Below are 22,370 nucleotides of genomic sequence, written 5' to 3' on the forward strand. Positions count from 1 at the left end.
GTGAGCATTATTACCGGGAAGGAAGTGGCCAATTGCCTGGCAAGAGCACTCGGGATGCTCCGAGACCCTGAAGGCGGGTGGCGTCCCCTCACTTGTGGGGTGGAGAGGGCGGGAGGTCTCACTCTCTGGCTGGGGCCCCAAAGTGGCTCTTTTGGGGGCCGTTTTCCTTCCTGCTTTCCCTGTGTGCCCGCCGGGGCGACCCGCCTGCCTGCTGGCCCCTCGTCCCAGAGCAGCGACCCAGAGCCGTCGGATCAGCCAGAGGCTAGGCCGGAGCTGGTGCAGGAAGGAGGAAGAACGGCTTTGGAAGGTTCCACGTGGGGCTGTCCCTGCGCCTGTCCCTGTACCTGCGTCTGTGCCTGTGCCTGCGCCTGTACCTGTACCTGTGCCTGTACCTGTGCCTGTCCCTGTACCTGCGTCTGTGCCTGTGCCTGCGCCTGTACCTGTACCTGTACCTGCGCCTGTCCCTGTACCTGCGTCTGTATCTGTGCCTGCGCCTGTACCTGTACCTGTGCCTGCGCCTGTACCTGTACCTGTGCCTGTACCTGCGCCTGTTCCTGTACCTGTACCTGTACCTGTACCTGTACCTGCGCCTGTCCCTGTACCTGCGTCTGTGCCTGTGCCTGCGCCTGTACCTGTACCTGTGCCTGCGCCTGTACCTGTACCTGTGCCTGTACCTGCGCCTGTTCCTGTACCTGTACCTGTACCTGTACCTGTACCTGCGCCTGTCCCTGTACCTGCGTCTGTGCCTGTGCCTGCGCCTGTACCTGTACCTGTGCCTGCGCCTGTACCTGTACCTGTGCCTGTACCTGCGCCTGTTCCTGTACCTGCGTCTGTTCCTGTGCCCGAGCCTGTGCCTGTACCTGTGCCTGTACCTGTACCTGCACCTGTACCTGTACCTGCGCCTGTACCTGCGCCTGTATCTGTGCCTGTATCTGCATTGTACCTGTGCCTGCGCCTGTACCTGTACCTGTGCCTGCGCCTGTACCTGTGCCTGTACCTGTACCTGTGCCTGTACCTGTACCTGTACCTGTACCTGCGCCTGTGCCTGTACCTGTACCTGTACCTGTGCCTGTACCTGTACCTGTGCCTGTACCTGTACCTGTACCTGTACCTGCGCCTGTACCTGTGCCTGTACCTGTACCTGTGCCTGTACCTGTACCTGTACCTGTGCCTGTACCTGTACCTGCGCCTGTACCTGCGCCTGTACCTGCACCTGTGCCTGTACCTGTGCCTGTACCTGTACCTGTACCTGTTCCTGTACCTGTACCTGTGCCTGTACCTGTACCTGCGCCTGTACCTGTGCCTGTACCTGTACCTGTGCCTGTACCTGTACCTGTACCTGTACCTGTACCTGTGCCTGTACCTGTACCTGTACCTGTACCTGTGCCTGTACCTGTACCTGTGCCTGTACCTGTGCCTGTACCTGTGCCTGTACCTGTACCTGCGTCTGTGCCTGTACCTGTGCCTGTACCTGTGCCTGTGCCTGTGCCTGTACCTGTACCTGTACCTGTACCTGTGCCTGTACCTGTACCTGTACCTGTGCCTGTACCTGCGTCTGTGCCTGTGCCTGTCCCTGTACCTGCGTCTGTGCCTGTGCCTGTACCTGTGCCTGTACCTGTGCCTGTACCTGTGCCTGTGCCTGTACCTGTACCTGTACCTGCGCCTGTACCTGTGCCTGTACCTGTACCTGCGTCTGTGCCTGTACCTGTACCTGTGCCTGTTCCTGTACCTGCACCTGTACCTGTACCTGTACCTGTACCTGTGCCTGTACCTGTACCTGTGCCTGTACCTGTGCCTGTACCTGTGCCTGTACCTGTGCCTGTACCTGTACCTGCGTCTGTGCCTGTACCTGTGCCTGTATCTGTGCCTGTGCCTGTGCCTGTACCTGTACCTGTACCTGTACCTGTGCCTGTACCTGTACCTGTACCTGTGCCTGTACCTGCGTCTGTGCCTGTGCCTGTCCCTGTACCTGCGTCTGTGCCTGTGCCTGTACCTGTGCCTGTACCTGTGCCTGTGCCTGTACCTGTACCTGTACCTGTGCCTGTGCCTGTACCTGTACCTGTGCCTGTACCTGCGTCTGTGCCTGTGCCTGTCCCTGTACCTGCGTCTGTGCCTGTGCCTGTACCTGTACCTGTACCTGCGTCTGTGCCTGTGCCTGTGCCTGTACCTGTGCCTGTGCCTGTGCCTGTACCTGTACCTGTGCCTGTGCCTGTACCTGTGCCTGTACCTGCGTCTGTGCCTGTGCCTGTCCCTGTACCTGCGTCTGTGCCTGTGCCTGTACCTGTACCTGTACCTGCGTCTGTGCCTGTGCCTGTGCCTGTACCTGTGCCTGTGCCTGTGCCTGTACCTGTACCTGTGCCTGTACCTGTGCCTGTGCCTGTGCCTGTACCTGTACCTGTACCTGTACCTGTGCCTGTACCTGTACCTGTACCTGTGCCTGCGTCTGTGCCTGTGCCTGCGCCTGTACCTGTACCTGTACCTGTACCTGTGCCTGTACCTGTGCCTGTACCTGTACCTGTGCCTGTACCTGTGCCTGTGCCTGTGCCTGTACCTGTACCTGTACCTGTGCCTGTACCTGTGCCTGTACCTGTACCTGCGTCTGTGCCTGTGCCTGCGCCTGTACCTGTACCTGTACCTGTACCTGTGCCTGTACCTGTGCCTGTACCTGTACCTGTACCTGTGCCTGTACCTGTGCCTGTACCTGTACCTGCGTCTGTGCCTGTGCCTGCGCCTGTACCTGTACCTGTACCTGTACCTGTACCTGTGCCTGTACCTGTGCCTGTACCTGTACCTGTACCTGTGCCTGTACCTGTGCCTGTACCTGTACCTGCGTCTGTGCCTGTGCCTGCGCCTGTACCTGTACCTGTACCTGTACCTGTACCTGCGCCTGTCCCTGTACCTGCGTCTGTATCTGTGCCTGCGCCTGTACCTGTACCTGTGCCTGCGCCTGTACCTGTACCTGTGCCTGTACCTGCGCCTGTTCCTGTACCTGTACCTGTACCTGTACCTGTACCTGTACCTGCGCCTGTCCCTGTACCTGCGTCTGTGCCTGTGCCTGCGCCTGTACCTGTACCTGTGCCTGCGCCTGTACCTGTACCTGTGCCTGTACCTGCGCCTGTTCCTGTACCTGTACCTGTACCTGTACCTGTACCTGCGCCTGTCCCTGTACCTGCGTCTGTGCCTGTGCCTGCGCCTGTACCTGTACCTGTGCCTGCGCCTGTACCTGTACCTGTGCCTGTACCTGCGCCTGTTCCTGTACCTGCGTCTGTTCCTGTGCCCGAGCCTGTGCCTGTACCTGTGCCTGTACCTGTACCTGCACCTGTACCTGTACCTGCGCCTGTACCTGCGCCTGTATCTGTGCCTGTATCTGCATTGTACCTGTGCCTGCGCCTGTACCTGTACCTGTGCCTGCGCCTGTACCTGTGCCTGTACCTGTACCTGTGCCTGTACCTGTACCTGTACCTGTACCTGCGCCTGTGCCTGTACCTGTACCTGTACCTGTGCCTGTACCTGTACCTGTGCCTGTACCTGTACCTGTACCTGTACCTGCGCCTGTACCTGTGCCTGTACCTGTACCTGTGCCTGTACCTGTACCTGTACCTGTGCCTGTACCTGTACCTGCGCCTGTACCTGCGCCTGTACCTGCACCTGTGCCTGTACCTGTGCCTGTACCTGTACCTGTACCTGTTCCTGTACCTGTACCTGTGCCTGTACCTGTACCTGCGCCTGTACCTGTGCCTGTACCTGTACCTGTGCCTGTACCTGTACCTGTACCTGTACCTGTACCTGTGCCTGTACCTGTACCTGTACCTGTACCTGTGCCTGTACCTGTACCTGTGCCTGTACCTGTGCCTGTACCTGTGCCTGTACCTGTACCTGCGTCTGTGCCTGTACCTGTGCCTGTACCTGTGCCTGTGCCTGTACCTGTACCTGTACCTGTACCTGTGCCTGTACCTGTACCTGTACCTGTGCCTGTACCTGCGTCTGTGCCTGTGCCTGTCCCTGTACCTGCGTCTGTGCCTGTGCCTGTACCTGTGCCTGTACCTGTGCCTGTACCTGTGCCTGTGCCTGTACCTGTACCTGTACCTGCGCCTGTACCTGTGCCTGTACCTGTACCTGCGTCTGTGCCTGTACCTGTACCTGTGCCTGTTCCTGTACCTGCACCTGTACCTGTACCTGTACCTGTGCCTGTACCTGTACCTGTGCCTGTACCTGTGCCTGTACCTGTGCCTGTACCTGTGCCTGTACCTGTACCTGCGTCTGTGCCTGTACCTGTGCCTGTATCTGTGCCTGTGCCTGTGCCTGTACCTGTACCTGTACCTGTGCCTGTACCTGTACCTGTACCTGTGCCTGTACCTGCGTCTGTGCCTGTGCCTGTCCCTGTACCTGCGTCTGTGCCTGTGCCTGTACCTGTGCCTGTACCTGTGCCTGTGCCTGTACCTGTACCTGTACCTGTGCCTGTGCCTGTACCTGTACCTGTGCCTGTACCTGCGTCTGTGCCTGTGCCTGTCCCTGTACCTGCGTCTGTGCCTGTGCCTGTACCTGTACCTGTACCTGCGTCTGTGCCTGTGCCTGTGCCTGTACCTGTGCCTGTGCCTGTGCCTGTACCTGTACCTGTGCCTGTGCCTGTACCTGTGCCTGTACCTGCGTCTGTGCCTGTGCCTGTCCCTGTACCTGCGTCTGTGCCTGTGCCTGTACCTGTACCTGTACCTGCGTCTGTGCCTGTGCCTGTGCCTGTACCTGTGCCTGTGCCTGTGCCTGTACCTGTACCTGTGCCTGTACCTGTGCCTGTGCCTGTACCTGTACCTGTACCTGTACCTGTGCCTGTACCTGTACCTGTACCTGTGCCTGCGTCTGTGCCTGTGCCTGCGCCTGTACCTGTACCTGTACCTGTACCTGTGCCTGTACCTGTGCCTGTACCTGTACCTGTGCCTGTACCTGTGCCTGTGCCTGTGCCTGTACCTGTACCTGTACCTGTGCCTGTACCTGTGCCTGTACCTGTACCTGCGTCTGTGCCTGTGCCTGCGCCTGTACCTGTACCTGTACCTGTACCTGTGCCTGTACCTGTGCCTGTACCTGTACCTGTACCTGTGCCTGTACCTGTGCCTGTACCTGTACCTGCGTCTGTGCCTGTGCCTGCGCCTGTACCTGTACCTGTACCTGTACCTGTACCTGTGCCTGTACCTGTGCCTGTACCTGTACCTGTACCTGTGCCTGTACCTGTGCCTGTACCTGTACCTGCGTCTGTGCCTGTGCCTGCGCCTGTACCTGTACCTGTACCTGTACCTGTGCCTGTACCTGTGCCTGTACCTGTACCTGTACCTGTACCTGTTCCTGTACCTGTACCTGTACCTGTGCCTGTACCTGTGCCTGTACCTGTACCTGTGCCTGTACCTGTGCCTGTACCTGTACCTGCGTCTGTGCCTGTGCCTGCGCCTGTACCTGCACCTGTGCCTGTACCTGTGCCTCTACCTGTACCTGTACCTGTGCCTGTACCTGTACCTGTACCTGCGCCTGTACCTGTACCTGCGTCTGTGCCTGTGCCTGCGCCTGTCCCTGTACCTGTCCCTGTACCTGCGTCTGTTCCTGTGCCCGAGCCTGTGCCTGTACCTGTGCCTGCGTCTGTACCTGTGCCTGTGCCTGTACCTGTACCTGCGCCTGTATCTGTGCCTGTATCTGTGCCTGTATCTGCATTGTACCTGTGCCTACACCTGTACCTGTACCTGTGTCTGTGCCTGTACCTGTACCTGTTCCTGTCCCTGTACCTGTACCTGCGCCTGTACCTGTACCTGCGTCTGTTCCTGTGCCCGAGCCTGTGCCCGAGCCTGTGCCTGTACCTGTGCCTGTGTCTGTACCTGTGCCTGTGCCTGTACCTGTACCTGCGCCTGTATCTGTGCCTGTATCTGCATTGTACCTGTGCCTACACCTGTACCTGTACCTGTGTCTGTGCCTGCACCTGTACCTGTACCTGTTCCTGTCCCTGTACCTGTACCTGCGCCTGTACCTGTACCTGCGTCTGTTCCTGTGCCTGCGCCTGTATCTGTGCCTGTACCTGTACCTGCGCCTGTTCCTGTACCTGTACCTGTGCCTGCACCTGTACCTGTACCTGCGCCTGTTCCTGTACCTGTTCCTGTACCTGTACCTGCGCCTGTACCTGTCCCTGTACCTGTGCCTGTATCTGCATCCATATAGGCACCTGTACCTGTACAGCTTCTGTGTCCTAGTGCATCTGTTACCTCTACGCTCCCTAGATGCTCGCAGGTACAGGCGCAGGTACAGGCGCAGGTACAGGCGCAGGTACAGGAGCATCCCTAGATGCTCGCAGGCAGCCACTGCTTGCCCCACGGGGTACTCCCTAGCTCTCTTTTCAGAGAAAAGTTCCTGGTCTTTCCCACGTTGGGTTGACTCTGGGGGTGTACACTTGTCCTTTCCAGTTCTGGGGGCCTGGGGGGTCCCAGAGGGGCTTTGGAGCCCAGAGGGGAGTTTTGTCTGGAGCTGCGGCCCCGATCCTGCCCCAGCATGCTCTGAGACGGCTCCCCTTGCCTCCCGGAAGTGGCTGACGCTGGCGGCCAGGACGGCATCCTCCCCGGGTCCTGTGGCCTGGAGACCACCCCCCGCAGCGTGTGCCCGCCGGCCAGGGAGCCAGTACCTTGGTCTCTCGTGTGCGTTTCCCAGTGGCTCGTGCCGTCGGGCAGGTTTCCGCACGCTCGCTGGCCTTCCTTCTCTCTGAGTTACTGATTCATACCTTCTGTTGAGTGGTCTGTTTCTGATCGATCTGTGGGAGTTTTCAAGGCTGGATATTACTGACGTTCTATAATTATCGTTTCCTAGCCTCGTGCTTGTCTTTCATTCTGACTTCTGCCGAATTGTTGGCATTACTCAGATGTCGTTAAATCTGGTCACCTTCCATGGAATTTCTCGCGTTCTTCTCATGGTTCCTCAATCTGTTAGCAAACAGTTCTGCTTTCTGCTTGGGGAGATTCCCGACTTAGGGAAACCACGTGGGGAAGCCAGAGAGGGGGGACAAGACAGCAGCTGGGAGGTTCATGCCAAGGCCAGACCCGGCCGCATGCTGATAAGGAGCGAGGACGGACGTGTTCCTCTGACAGCCGGGCCTGTGGACAATCGCCTCACATGCACACTGTCCCAGAGACACTGCCACACGTCTCCACACCCGGGACTGAGCGATGAAGAGCAAGACGGGCCTCTGGACGATCACCCACACCTGCCATCTCTGAACTGACTCCTGCCTGCTTCCCCAGTCCCAAACCTCCTTCCATCTTAACCTGCTGGGGGGCGGGGGGAGCACCTGTCCCCAGGTTGGCCCCACTCTGCTGTGACCATCTCAGGCCAGCAGTGACTCGGGGCTGGCTCAGTGGCCCATCAGTGTCTGGGGGAGAGGTGCATGCTCGTCCTGCTGGGAGGGTCTTAGCAATGACCACAGGGCAGAAGCAGTGTGAGGGAGGGGCTGCCGGCCCTGAAGACCCTGTGTGACTGTGGCCCACTCTGCTTCCCAGACCCTGGCCCCGTAGGCCTCTGAGCCTGCCCCCCGGGTCCTGAGCGCCCAGCAACACCCCACCACTGCCCGCAGGTTTCCCCGGCTCCCCGGAGGCTACAGCCCACCTCCCCAGAGGGTGCAGGGGAAGGGTGGGCAGCCCAAGGCAGCCCCGTGGCTGTATGCTGCCCCTCAGCATTGGAGACGCAGCCAGCTCCAGGGATGGGAGCCCCGACACGCTGCACGCGTCCGTCAGCTCGACAGGGAGGCGATGGGGTGCTGCCGCCAGGGCTCGGCCCCACCTGGATCCTGGGCCGCCTGGGAGGTGTCTCACCTGCGAGCGCCGGGGTGGATCCGGGCCCTGGCAGGTGTGCGTGCAGGCCTGTGTTCTCTACACGCTTTGTGAAGGCGCTTCTGCTGGCAGTGAGTCGAAGACACGGGGCCACTGGTGGAGAGGACAGCTGGCCCCAGCCACCAGTCTCCGTGGGCACAAGACCCAGAGCTGTTCAGTCTTTGTCTCAAAGTCCATGAGACCCCAACCGAAGCCCAGGGCCCCCAGCCCCATGAGGCGGAACCGTGCCTGGGGATGGTACCAGGAGCAGGGTGGGGGGGGAGGGAGGCCCGCTGGGGGCCGGCTCTGCTGTCCATGCTGTGGCCCAGAGCCCTGCAGCGGCTCCTGCCTTCACCCCCCGGCCAGGTCTCGGAAGCTCTCCTGGCACCAGCATCCCCCCCAACTGCTGTTTCCGGACCTTCCAGCCATTTTGTCCAGGCCCTTCCTCTCTCTTGGAGCTTTTGGGTGGGAGGCCACGGCTCCTTACCTCCTCAGCTGGGGGGAGCTCCTGGGACTCTCTGGGCACTCCCCTCACCCTGCCCCCACCTTGGGTGACCAAGAAGGTGGTCTGAGAGCCCACCTGCGTCTGGGTGCCAGGGTGGGCCTTTCAACAACCCTCGAGGGGCCCCACCTGAGCTGTTCTGGCTGTTTGGATACGTCTGAGGTCAGAAGGCCGTTGCTGAGCAACCTTTGCATGAACTAAATCAGCAGGGGGATCCATCCTGTAGGCTGTGAGTGGCCGGCTTTGCCTCGGGCGATGCTGGGGCCCAGCCACCTCCACCTGTGTCCTGGGCCCCCGTCAGCGTGGGACTTCACTTCTGCCATTCGCCTCTCTTGTCTGTGGATGGGGGCTCAGCCTGCCACAGTGACGTCCTGATGGAGGGAGGTGTCTCGCTCCCCGCCGTCTCTGGTGCCTGCAGAGGACTGACGCACAGTAGGAGCGTGATGAAGCTCTGTCGGGTTGTTCTAGGGGCCCCAGGGTGCTACCGGCTTAAGCAACAGTAAGTGCCGGCAGGTGCTGAGTGCTCACTCTCGGAACCGTTTGGCCAGGGTGGATGCATCCCTATTCTGTCATGCGGATGCACAGCTGGGAGGGACCCGTCTGGGCCGAGAGCACATCAGGCCTGATGTAGACCTTGTTGGTTGGTGTGGCCATTGGCGACTCTTGGTTCCTTGCTCTGAACCTGTCCCTGGCTCTCAATGGCCCTTAGAGCCTTGACCACTGCGGGAATGAGGGGTGGAGGCACAGGTGTCCCTTGACGTCAGCTGTGAGCAGAATGCCCCCTCTGTTTTCCTCAGGCCAGGTCGGAGGCCCTTGGTGCTAGTCCTCCTCAGCCGACTTGGCCTCATGCTGGGTCCCCATGGCCGGCTGGTCCTCCAACAAGGCTGAGGAGACTGTTGTGTGCGTGCCAGTAGGTGCTGCCCCTGACGACCACCGTCAGGCACCTTGGTGCAGCCCCAGGAGGGGTGTGGCCTGATTGCTGCCTGCAGAACAGGCTCAGCCAGTGAAGTGAGCCCAGAAGACACAAGGCAGGGGGACCAGCCCTGTGCCAGGAGAGCACCCCCTGCAGGCCCCAGTGCCGGTCCCCAGGTGGGCCTGTTCGCAGGTGGGCGGGCAGCGGGTGGGCAGGCAGCGGGTGGGCGGGCCCCAGATGGGCGGGCCCCACGAAGGCGCTGCGGGCGGTGCCTGAAAGTGAGGCTGGACAGCCTGGTCCCGAGGCTCATGTGGTTGCAGGCGCATCCGCCCTGGGCACAGGTAGTCACAGGAGAGGGAGGGCAGCCTGAGGGGCGTCAGTGGGGAAGGAAGGAAGGAAGGAAGGAAGGAAGGGAGCTGTTGGGACCTCTTGCTGTTGCCCCCGTCCACGCGTGGGTCAGCACTCGGGACGCGCGGACGGGGGGCCTGGACGGGCACGGCCCCGTTGCTGTTGGGGAGTCTGGCTCCGGCTGGCGCTGCCGGAACAAAGCACCTCAGAGGGCGCGTCTCCAGCACCGGACATCTCCTGACTCCCAGTCCTGGAGGCGGGAAGGCCGAGGTCCCGGTGTGGGGAGGGCTGGCTCCTTCTGAGGACAGTGAGGAGCAGTCTTCCGGGCCTGTCTCGTTGGGGTGTAGACGGTGGGCTCCTCCCCATGCTCTTCACATTGTCTTCCCGCTGCGTCTTGTCGGTCTGCACCTGACGCTCTTTCCGTAAGAACCCACCCTCATGACCTCATCTGCACTTGGGTTCCTCTGTAAGGTCCTTGTCTCTAAATGAAGTTCCCTTCATCGTCCTGGGAGTTAGGACTTCTGCATTCTGGGGAGGGCACAATTCAACCCATAACACGAGTTGTGAGAAATTGAGGAAGAGGCTTTCAGGGGAGCCCTGGAGAGTTCTGCAGGGTCAGCAGCTGGTAGACCCTGGGGAAGCAGCCTCCAGCAGCCCGAGTGCCCCACAGAGGGGGTGTTGAGGCTGGTGCCGGTTCTCAGCACTGAGGCCCCTGCTCCTGGTGGCCCGATGACCACCCCCCCACCCCTCTGGTCCCAGCATCCTCACAGGTAAGTTTCCCGAATTCCTGGGTGGGTGGGTTCTCCAAGCCCCTCCTCGTGCTCCCAGTGGCCTTTGGGGCCTGGAACCTGACTCCTCCAGGGAGTGAGGGAGGGCAGGTGCCCAGAGGCAGAAAGGTCAGGAAAGGAGACACCAAATCTCCAGGGTCCTTGGCTGGTTCTTGCCCCAGGATAGCTGAAAGTGCTGTAGGGGAGCAAGGGGCCCGTGCACACGACCCCCCCGCCTTCCTAACTGAGGAGCTCACCTCGCATCTGCTCTGGCCTGGGGCTCCTTCCCAGCGTCCATGAGGTCCTGAGTCAGAGGGGGTCACACGGACTCGGGGTCTGACTCAGCGGCTGAGGGACATGGCACTTGTCCAGGCTGCTGGGGGCAAAGCTGACTTGCACATAGTTCACACGGGCTTGTCAACATCGCGTCGCTCCTTGGTGATCTGGAGGCTCGGGGGGTCGGGAGCAGCCCAGGAAAATCATCCCAGACTGGGGAGGAAGCACCTCCAGTGAGGCCTCTGCAACGGGGAACCCCTGGGGTGCCCAGTGCCTCCCCAAATGGGCCACTTTGGGGCTTTTAACCTGGCAAGGGATGGCTTCTCGAAGGAGATCCTCCCAGCCATGGGCACTGTGATTCACCGCAGTGGTTTTGTTAAAATGACTCATTGTAAAAAAGCCGCTGGAGAATATACGTGTGAGTACTAATAGTCTAATCCATATTCCCTCACCCAGAGAACACTACCAGGTACCAATTTTACTGATTGTTAAAAAACGGTTTTACATAAAATCTTTAAATGGGATCATGCTGTTAGTTCTATTGAGTGGCTTGCAGTTTTCTCTCGGGGATGTGTCTCTGTGTCTTTCTATGTCATTTAATGCATGCCTCCCGACCATTTTGGGGGAGGTCTCACAATGGGGTGTTGGAAAGGAAGTTCAAGGTTTAAAACAGAGCTTTAACCATTATTACTGGCTCTCACCCCTCAATGTTGAAGTTTTCCCTCAGTTGTGGGGCTTAATGGGTCCTAACTGATTTCAACTTGGAATCAACTCTAAAGAAGGAATCTGCCCCCCAGAACTCACCTTTGTGAAATTTTGGGGAAACTGCTTGAGCGCCACCATGCGGCCAGAAGAGTCAGGGGTGAAACGCAGGCTCTGTTCTCTGCTCCTCTCTGGGAAAGGGGCAAACAGCCCAGCCTGGAGCAGCGTGCGTGCGTCCGGGGGTCCCAGGGAGCCTGGACAATGGCGCGGGGGCTGGTGCTCAGGATCCGGGTTGCACAGAGCCTGTTCCTCTGGGCGAGTCTCTCCCCAAAGGGCTGCCTCCCCTCCAGAAGGCCGCAGAGCCGTCCCTGCGGGGTGACCAGGGTGTGTGGGCAGTCACCGGGGGACGGGTCCCTGGGCCGGCCGGACTCCAGGTTGGAGAGCAGTGAGTAGGGCTTCTTCAGGAACGGTCGGGAGGGAGGGGCAGCCGGCAGAGGGGGGGATGCGGCCCGTAAACAAGACTGCTCCGTCTCCAGGGTGGGGACACAGAAGCGGATAGGGGCTGAGGCTGCGTTTCTCCCCTGCGAGGCGGGCTGAGTTCAGGGCTAGAATGAAGCCCGGGGACAGGGGTTTGTTCAGATCAAGGGGCCACCCTCACCTCAGTTTATTTCATTTGCCCGTCTCTCGTTTGGCTGAAAGTGGATTTTATGAGAAGCCATCAAACCCCGTGTAGAAGGGGGCTTGCTGAAAATGGGCGTTTGAGATCTTTATCAGGTTGCTCCTCGCCTGGCAATAGCCAGAAGGATCCTGCTCGTTCACAAGTGGACTTGTGGCCCGCCGTGCTCAGTCCCGGCAATGCCTCCCCTGCCGGGAGACCATGTCCGAGGGGCCCCAAACCCCAGCTCTGCGTCCTCTCTCCTCGCGTCTGGGGGGTCAGAATTAGTGGCCCCGCAGCCTCTGACACTCCCAGGAGTCCCATGCAGAGCCCGTAGCACATGTGTGTGTGTGTGTGCGCGCGTGCACGCATGTGGTGGTAGAGGGGTCAATGCACAAAATGCAACCATGACCAATGGACACATGTTTAATGTGCTTTGGAGCAGGAAGCTTCTGCTTTGGTTTGGTTTTTGCCGTGGACCCCCTTGATCTGCAAACAGGTGAGAATTTGTGTTCTCTCTGCAGCTTCAGGGGGTGGCACCGAGGGTGGTCTGAGCTTCTAACCACTGCCTGAGGCCTAAAGTCAAAAAGAAACACGAAGATGAAAATATGGAACAAAACTCACAAGCCAACAGAAGCCGGGAACTCCGTGAGCGCCGTGGCCGAGGGGCCAGCAGCCTGGATACGCAAAGTGCGCCTGAGTGGGGCCGACAAACTTACCTAGACTCACAGCCACCTGGGGACACACAGGACGGGACTGGCTTCTGCCTCGGGAATGAGTAACAGGTCAGCAGAGCGGACCCCTCAGTGCCGCACGTGCTCGGAGAACGAGTTTCAGCTGCTGCAGGGGGAGTGTCCACACGGCTGTACTTTTTCTGGAAGGAATTTGGCAGAAGGACCGAAAACCTTGAAAGTGACTACCTTTGTCCTGCTGGGTACTCCTGCCCTCAGGACGCCTGGGAGTGGGCAGAGTGGGGAACCAGCGGTACGGGAGGGCCCAGGACCTAAGAATGCCTTGCAGTCTTAAAGACTCAGAAAAGCAGCCGGAGTATGGGACCCAGACCCTGCGGGGCCGGCTGGCCTACACACGCGCTCTCTGGCGTTTACACAGAAGTTTGCCCATCCCTGGTGCACATGCTGAGTGGACAGGGAGCCCCTCCGAGCACCCAGCTGTGCCGGCAGCAGGACCACCCGGGGCGCACGTGTCCCAAACACTGTGCAAGCAGCTCAATAAATTCTGGCAAATCCAAATCCTGTCACATTTGACCAGCATTGCAAATAGTGGTTTTGAAGAAATTCCAATAACTTGGGTAAGCACCATGTTACAATTAATGCTGAGTGTAAAAATATATTTAAATTACAAATACAGCTTTATTCCAATTTCATATTGAAGGTTATGTGTAAGTAGAAAGTTAGGAAGAAAATACATGAAGATCTTAATCGCGCAGTTTACTGAGACGTTTTCAACCTAATCCCGGTTTCTCAGTTATTTCTTGAGGAAAGGGCTCCCTGACCAAGTCAGTCCCTGAGGGCCGCGGTCCTCCAGTGGGAGCCGAGGAGTGTAAGCCGAGCTGGCCGCCAAGCCCCCAGCTGCCTGAGCCCCTGCCCCTCACGAAAGTGGACCCCCCACGAAGCCGGGGCCCCGGGGCGGGCGGCACCCACCTCCCCTCCATCTCGCCTTTTCCCGCGTCTCTGCAGAAGGGACACATTTCACGAGGCAAAAACATCTCAAGAGCTTGTCCCACCCAAGAAGTGGCTTCATGGAAAGAAGAGAAAGCCCCCAAAGAAAGGGCTAGACTTGTCAGATTTTATGTCTTTTGGACAAAGGAGGATTTCAAGAGAAGTGACAAAGCAAAGAAGGGACAGAGACAGGCCTGGAGGGCACCAATGCAGGGGCAAGGGGGGTGGCATGCTCGGGGTCTCAGGGGAGTTCGGGCCCGGGCCCCGTGATTCCTCTCCACAACCCGGACTGTGCGGCCGGTCAGACCACCTGTCCCTGGACCAGAGGCCCTGCAGGTGGGATGAGCTGGGGACTGGGTGCTCGGACAGGGAAGGGACCCCCGGTACTGGCCCGCTCCCGACCCCCCATGCTCCCATCCCTAAGATTCGGTCAGCAGGGGCCCGGAAGCTGTGTCCCAACAAGGCTCAGGGTCCCTGCTGGGCTGTGCAGAATGTACTAGAAGGTCACGGGGGGCAGGACTTGGTTCTGGGAACACGGACTAGGGCTGCCCACCTTTCCAGGCGGGAAAGGAAGGCTGTTTCCGTAGAGAGGACCGTGTAGGCCGGGCGCGCAGCCAACACTCCCCTCTAGTGGACAGTGGCCGTGCTGCACGGACTTAGGACTCGGGAGGGCCAAGGGGGGCTTGGCGCCTTCTTCCTCCCCAGGCTCCAGGAAAAGCCTGCCTGAAGCTGATCCCAGCGCCAAGGGGACAAGGGACAGAACACGGGTGGGGCTGCCCCCTCTGGCTTTCCTGGCCCAGCTCCATCTCCCCGCCAGAGCCTCCTCCGTCCTGCCTGGAGTACGTGTGTGCGCGTGTGCACACACCTGAGTGTGCGCGCGTGCAAGCATGTGTGTGTGTCTGGGGTCGTGTGTGACTGCGTGCATCGAGTATGCACATGCTCTGTGTGCACGCGTGCAGTCGGGTGTCGGTGTGCATGCAGGTGTGTGTGCGTGTGAGTATGTTCACAGGCCTGTGTGCCTGCGTGTGCGTGTTGGGAGCACACGTGAGTGGGTGTGGAGGTGCCCTCCGCCGCTCACTTCTCACGGGTGGTGGGGGGCAGGACTCCGAAGGCCAGCCTCTGGGTGGGGCAGAGGGACTGAAGCCCGGCTCCGGGCTCTGGTGGGGCCGTTGCTGAACCCCGGCGGCCGGGGTCTCCTAGGATGGAGCCCTGGGTGGAGCAGGGCTGGTGGGGGCAGTCCATGTGCCATCCAGAGGCTGCCTGGCAAGCGTGGGGCCGGTGAAGTTTCTGGAATTCCGACGGCCCTCTGCAGGGCTCAGCAGTTTCCCGGCCAGGAGCTGGCCGCCATCGGGCCAGCCGTGCCCCCTGGTGCCGCCTGGCGTCCGCGCACGGGCAGCTGGAGCGGGAGAAGCGGCGGAGGGCAGGCTCCTTGACCACCGCAGGGGCCCACACAGGTCCACGGAAGGACAGAAGGACAAAGAGACCCACTGATATAGTAGTAGGCAGACCAGTGGCTGGGAGTTTCCGTAAAAATGTTCCTTTGTGTCCCAAAAACCTTCTCAGCCTCGGGGCCTGCCGGTCAGCCAAGCACTCACCTGGGAGGCCTGGCCAGAGGTGCCCCAGACCAGCGAGTCCCAGGGGAGCCGAGGGGAGGGACAGGCCCCCCGGCCCCCAGGAGCCATCAGACCTGCTTCAGGTAAATGCAGGAGCAGTGGAGCTCAGTGATGGAGGGCAGGCTGCGGTCCAGCAGGGTCCAGGGAGGGGGGCCAGCGGTGCCAACCGACAAAGGCTAGTGCCATCCTGGCAATGACAGGACATGGTGGACAACTTTCTGGGCTTACTTTATAACCATCACGTTTTCGCACCCGTGAAGCTGGTAGCCAGGGAGGACCCAGAATGTCGCTTGCAACCCCGGAATCGCCACGCTCCCTCCCAGTCTTGGGAGGGACAACTCTCACCCCGAAGTCTGTCATCCTCGGTAAGCTTTCCCTGTGCTTGAATCTTACCCACACGGAGTCAGAGAGCACACACGTGCTTGCTCCGTTGTATCTGGCCTGTGTGTGACATTCAGTCCACGAGGTTCTTCCTTCAAGCCGCGTGATCCCAGACGGTCCCCTCCCACGTGAGCGAACCACAGCCCCCCCAGTGCTGTGGATGAACACTGGAGGGCTTCTGCTCTTGGCTGAAGAACGGAGCTGCTATGAACTTTCCAGCACGTCTGTTGCTGGGCGTATACGGTGTGCTTGTCTGAGTCGCGGCCCCCAAGGACGTCCGTGTCCTAACGCTGCAAGCCCGTATGTTCCCTTACATGTAAGGGGCCTTGCCCGTGGGATTCAGTGGAGGCTCGTGAGGTAGGCAGATTGCCCTGGATTGTCTGATGGCTCCGCAAATGCACGTCCTTTTGCAAACCTTAGAATGTGACCTTATTTGGAAATAAATAGATCCTCACAAATGTCATTACTTAAGATACAGTCATCGTGGAGTGAGGTGAGCCCTACTGCACAGGACTGGTGTCCTTACAAGAAGGAGAGGAGAGTGCCACCTGAAGACGCTCATGTGCAGAAACACGAGGCAGAGATGGGGTTTTGCGTCTACAAGCCAAGGGGTGCCAAGGACAGAGGCCTCCAGAAGCCGGGGAGATGCGTGGAGCAGATTTCTGCTCAGAGCTCAGGAGGACTGAGCCTCTGACACCCCAGACTTCAGACTCTGGCCCCCAGGGCTGCAAGGGGGTAAGCCTGTGTTATTTGGGGCTTCCAAGTTTGGGGTGGTTTGTTAGCACAGCACCAGGGGACTAATAGTCCACCCCCTGCACCGGGACTGCGCCATCACAGACGGGCCTGTGGTTCGCTTTGACCCCACCAAGCGGCTTCCCAGTGGCCGAACCGCAAGCAGGGTGGAGGCTGCACGGGGCTGCGTGGGCCACCCAGCCCTGCGGTGGGCAGTGGGCTCCTCCCGCGCACCCCCAGTGGCTCCCAGAGTGAGCGGCTTGTCAGGCATCAACTCTCTCTTTCCAAGATCTGTTCAAGTACTTGGCTCATTTTTCTGACATTTTAACCCTCCTGGAACAACTACTCATTTTTATATACTTTGGTGACCTCTGTGAAAGTGTGTATGAATTTGGCGTTTTGGAACCACAGGTTTTAGGAAACATCATGTAAGTTGATTTTTTATGCAACAGATAACATGACCCTAAAAAGCAAGCAAACCTTCGCAGGACCCACACTGCGACTGTGGATCACAGACCGCCATCTCTGGCCTGGCCCGCAGGTCCGGGGCGCTCAGGCGCTTGCTCACCTATCAAGCTCCAGGCTTGTCCGACCCTGGGCCCCTCCAGGGACTTGTCCTTTCCCCAAACACACTGGCCCCTGCTGTCTGTCAGTCCGTGGTGGCTGGACCGGCTTATCCATTAGACATGGTGGACACAGGGCTGGGCCCCATGATACTTTTAGGGGTCGTCCCAAACATTTCAATTTCTTTTAGAATAAGAAAAAAATAAGAGCCATTGGGACAGCACAATGTTGCAACATGTGATCCTAATGTGTCTGTCTTGCTACTAAAGCTGCTGTGAAATGGGGCAGGAAGGGAGCCGGGCAGTGCTGGCCCTTCACCTGTGGTCCCCACGTGTCCTCCCGTCTCAGCTCCCACGCCGTGCTCTGGCAGAGGCCCTGTCCATTCCCAAGCACTAGCTTAGGTCTCTTGATTAAATTAAGCGTGTTTCCTGTGACTGCACCCCGCCACCGCCTGGGTGGCTCAGAGCAGCAGGGATTTACCCTCAGAAAGCTCTGGAAGCCCAAGTCCGTGATCAGGATGTGTCCAGGCCGAGCTCCTTCCTGCCTCTCCCGCTCCCAGTGTCCCCAGCCCTCCCTGGTGTCCCTGGGCCTGTAGATGCTCCGTCCAACCTGTCCTCTGTCACCACGGGCTGGTCCTCCGTCCCGTCTCCACGTGACCTCAGATGGACATCAGTCCTATTGGGTTAGGGTCCATCCTACTCTGGTAGGACCCAGCCTGGGTTAATTACACCTGAAAGGACCCTATTTCCAGATGAGGCCTCGTTCTCAGGACCCGGGTGGACCGGATCTGGGGACACCGTTCAGCCCAGTGGGGTCTCCCACTGCCCTCTGTTGAGGCATCTGCGCTTCCCTGGGCAGCACCTGCCACAGCTGGGATCTCTAGTGTGTGTGTAGGTCACTGTGTGTAAGTGCCACCCCTACCCCCCGAGTCCACGGGGAGCTGGATGTCCCCCATGTCTGTTTGCTAAGAGCTGCACTGGTCCTTCCCCTGGAGCTGGCATGGTTTGGGCCCTCAGTCAGGTGCTATTTGGACAAATAAGGGGCTGGACGCCTCCCACCCTTAGACAGAACCCCCTCCTCATGTGCAATGCATGTGCCAGAGCCCCTGGGAAGATGTCTCCCTTTGGAGACTTGGGGTGCCTGTTCCTCTCCTTGTGAGCTGCAGTGAGGCCGCTCCTGTCTGCACAGAAGCCGGACTGAAGCTCGCCCCCTTCGTTCACCATCGCCAGTCCTGGGATGTGCTGTTCCGTGAACAGTGGTTTTCCCAGGACATGCTGTTCCCGGGGACCGTGCTGCTCCTGTGGACCGTGCTGTTCCTGTAGACTTTGCTGCTCCTGTGGACTGTGCTGTTCCCGTAGACCGTGCTATTCCCAGGACATGCTGTTCCCGTAGACCGTGCTATTCCCAGGACATGCTGTTCCCATGGACTGTGCTGTTCCTGTGGACAGTGCTGTTCCAGGACATGCTGTTTCCATGGACTGCTCCTCCTGTGGACTGTGCTGTTCCTGTAGACTTTGCTGTTCCCAGGACATGCTGTTCCCGTGGACCATGCTATTCCTGTGGACCGTGCTGTTCCCGTGGACTGTGCTGCTCCTGTTGACTGTGCTGTTCCCGTGGACCGTGCTGTTCCCAGGACATGCTGTTCCCGTGGACCGTGCTGTTCCCAGGACATGCTGTTCCCGTGGACCATGCTGCTCCTGTGGACTGTGCTGGTCCCAGGACATGCTGTTCCCGTGGACTGTGCTGTTCCCAAGACATGCTGTTCCCATGGACCATGCTGCTCCTGTGGACTGTGCTGTTCCCAGGACATGCTGTTCCCGTGGACCGTTCTGTTCCTGTGGACTGTGCTGTTCCCGTGGACTGTGCTGTTTCCAGGACATGCTGTTCCTGTGGACCATGCTGCTCCTGTGGACCGTGCTGTTCCCGTGGACCGTGCTGTTCCCAGGACATGCTATTCCCGTGGACCGTGCTGTTCCCGTGGACCATGCTGTTCCCGTGGACTGTGCTGTTCCCAGGACATGCTATTCCCGTGGACCATGCTATTCCCGTGTACCGTGCTGTTCCCGTGGACCGTGCTGTTCCCAGGACATGCTATTTCCGTGGACCTTGCTTTTCCCATGGACCATGCTGTTCCCGTGGACCGTGCTGTTCCCACGGCCCTTACATGGTGAGCGAGTCTGTTACCACTGTGTTGCCATGTTCATGAACAGAGGCTTAAGTGGTCACACAGCTAAAACAAATGTCAGCGAATGGAAATCAAACCTATTTTCTTTTAATTTCAGAGTTGTCTGTGAAAAGACATTGAAGGACGTTGAAATCGGATAGGTAATTAATTCACACGCACCTACGAGAGAAGAAAGAATGCACAAATTATTTGTAACATTTTGTAACCACTGAAATTAATGTAGTGTGAATTTGTCATTTCTACCCAAAGTTACAGATTTTCTATATTATAATTTAATCTTTTTAATGTAAAAAGAATAGGAATTTTGCCCTTTCTGGCCTCTCGGGAAGCAAGAACTAGTGTATCTAATTATCTGAACACATAAGAACATAAAGGAATAGCAAGCAGCGAAATTATAAATCGGCTGGAACAACTCCATGTTTTCTGATTAAACTCTCTTTCTGGAGCCCTTAGCAATCATGTTGCTCCTATGTTCATAGTAATTGCATGTGTCAAAGCAGAGGCTTTGTGTAAATGGGACTGAGCGAGCTACAATTTTAATTTAGAAGGAGATAACTGTGCGCAGCTCCTGGCAGGGCGGCGTGGGGAGTCTGGCAGGAGCCGAGGGCAAAGGCCCCGGGCGGGGGGTTAATGGTACGCGGGGGCTCATCAGGCCACATCACAACAGAGGAGTTTCTAAAGGAGAGAAATGCAATTTACCAACACAAAGCCAACCACCTGCTCTCTCCCCCATTACGCATGTGAAGGAGGCTGCCTAATTTTGTTCATGGCTCAGGGCGATGAATTTCAACAATGATACAGTGTTGATCATCAAAACGGTGACGCACTTAAATGAGATCTTTTTGATGCACGTGAATCTTAGAAACAAAACAAGATTCTGGTTTTAACTTTTAAAATGCTCCCCAAAGCCAGGGAGTGGACGTTCCTTCCCCCCTCCTCTTTCCCTCGGGAATGCCAGCTTGCTTGCGTTTTCCCAGCACACCAGTGATCTGTGTCTTTGAAGTGTCTCTCCTGAAGGACAAGTCTGATTGCTTTCAAGCGGGGGACGTTGGCTCAGTCATCAAAGGGAAAGGCCAACGAGAGGGCTTCTCTCTCCGGGGACGGGATTTGTGGTGAAGCCGGCCAGGGAGCGCGGACAGACGCACACAGACCCTGGGGGACGACACGGGGACGCGGTGGCTCCCGCTGCTGCACCTTCACGCCTTCACGCGGGCACAGTCACCCTGCAACCCGGCTCCCTTGCGGGCCTGCGGTCTTGCTGCCTCTCCTCTTGCCACTTAAAAGGCGGGTGTTTAAACCACCCTCCGGTTTAGACGGCGGAGACGAGCATGATGGCCGATGTGGTGGGTTTTAGACGTGACCTCCACCTCCAACCGCTTGGGCCACCAGAGCAGAACCCACAGAGCAGGCGGCTGGAAAACTGACGCTATTCCTCAAGGTTCTGGGGGGCTGGACGTCCAGGATCACCGTGTCTGCAGGGTCGGGCTCTGGCGAGGGCCCTTCTGGCCGTGGACGGCCACCAGCTTGCTGTGCCCCCTCCTGGCAGAGAGAGACAGAGAGAGCGGGAGACAGAGACGGAGAGACAGAGGGAGGAAAGACAGAGAGAGAGAGAGAGAGAGAGATAGAGCGAGGGGGGAGAGCGCCCTGGCTTCGTTCTTGCAAGGGCACCCGTCCCCTCGTGTCAGGGCCCTGCCCTTAGGGCCTCACTGAACCTCGAGGACCTTCTGTCTCCAAACAGTCACACCGGGAGTTAGGTCTGCAGCATGAATTTTGGGGGCGCCCGGTTCAGTCCACAGCAGCGACTTAGGGCAGAGGAATAGCTGGACGTGCATTTGCGGCCTGGGCACTTCAGTAGCATGCTTGCTTGTCCCCGTGCGCAGGCCGGGGCTGGACAGGGGCATGTCACCACCCAGGTCCTGCCCGCTCCCTGGCCAAGCCCCTGCCCCAGCCGGGCCGCGCGGACGGAGGCCGGTCCTGCTGTCTGTGATGTAGGGGTGGCGAGAACACGGGTGCAGGTCGCCGGGAGAAAGCCACAGCGGACTAGGGCCTGAGAATCTCTGTGCCCAGTGCCGCGGGGCCTCGTGGCCGGACACAGACCCAGCGCTCGGCCAATGGGCTGAGTGACCGGAGCCCGCCGCAGGCTGGGATCCTTCCTTCTGGTTAGTCCTGCCTGTGGGGACCAACAACGAGGTGTCTACTCATCTTCCACGAGGGCTTCCCGAACACTCAGAAATGGCTCTTTTGCGCCTGTGTTAGTGTGGGAGGAACCACCTCCGGTGGGCGGCTTCAACAGTGGAAGTCCTTGTCTGCGGCTGCAGCTGGTTCCGGAGGCCCCTCTCCGGGGCGGGAGACGCCGGCTCTTCCCACGTCCTCCCACGGGCGTCCCTCTGTGTCCTGACCTCCTCTTCTTACAGGACACCAGTCCGATGGGATCAGGGCCTCCCCAGTGACCTCATTTTTCCTTGATCACCTCGTTAAAGACCATCTCCAAATAGGGCCCCATTCTGAGGTGCTGGGCTAAGTTAGAGTAAGGGCATGAATTTTGAGGGGACACAGTAGAGCCGATGACGTCTTCTTGAATCTTCTCATCTTGCTGCTAAATAATCAGTTCAGTTCAGCAACACTGCCCCCCACAGCCAAGGCAGCAGCCTCACGTGGGCTCTCTAGGGCATCAAGTCGGGGACAGTGCAAGGGGCCGACAGGGGAGGGGAGGGACGGGGTGTGGGGATGGACACTGGGCAGTGGGGTGGGGGCTTGGGGGGTCTGGGGACCCAGCTGTGGCGGGGCTGGTGAGAAGTCCCAGGCCCCACCCTCAGTGTCAGGGAAGGTCCTGCAGAGAAGGGGGGGCGGACGTATCCCTTTGGGGTCCCCCATACGGTGTTCATTTGCACTGGCTGTCCCCGTGGCCCCCCTTCCTGCCCCCATAGCGCTGGTCAAGGCAGGTCTGCCTTCTCCTAGTTCTGGTCCACGGCGGCTTGCTCATCGGGCCCTGTGGGCGCAGCCCTGCTCTGCGTGCGAGGGAGGCACCTACCCCGCGGTCCTGCGCGGTGGGCCTTGTCGCCACAGCCACGGGGCATCGGCTCAGCGCCCAGGGCACACTCTGTGGGTCGCATCGACGACCCTCAGCCAGGCCATCCCAAGCCAGCGGGCTCGTCCCGTTGGCCTCGGCGGGCTGCCTGTGCGGCCAGCGAGCCCCTGGACGGGGAGTCGCAGGATTTCTGGCAGCA

Source organism: Halichoerus grypus, chromosome 2, assembly GCF_964656455.1.
Source record: "Halichoerus grypus chromosome 2, mHalGry1.hap1.1, whole genome shotgun sequence".
Classification (NCBI taxonomy): Eukaryota; Metazoa; Chordata; class Mammalia; order Carnivora; family Phocidae; genus Halichoerus; species Halichoerus grypus.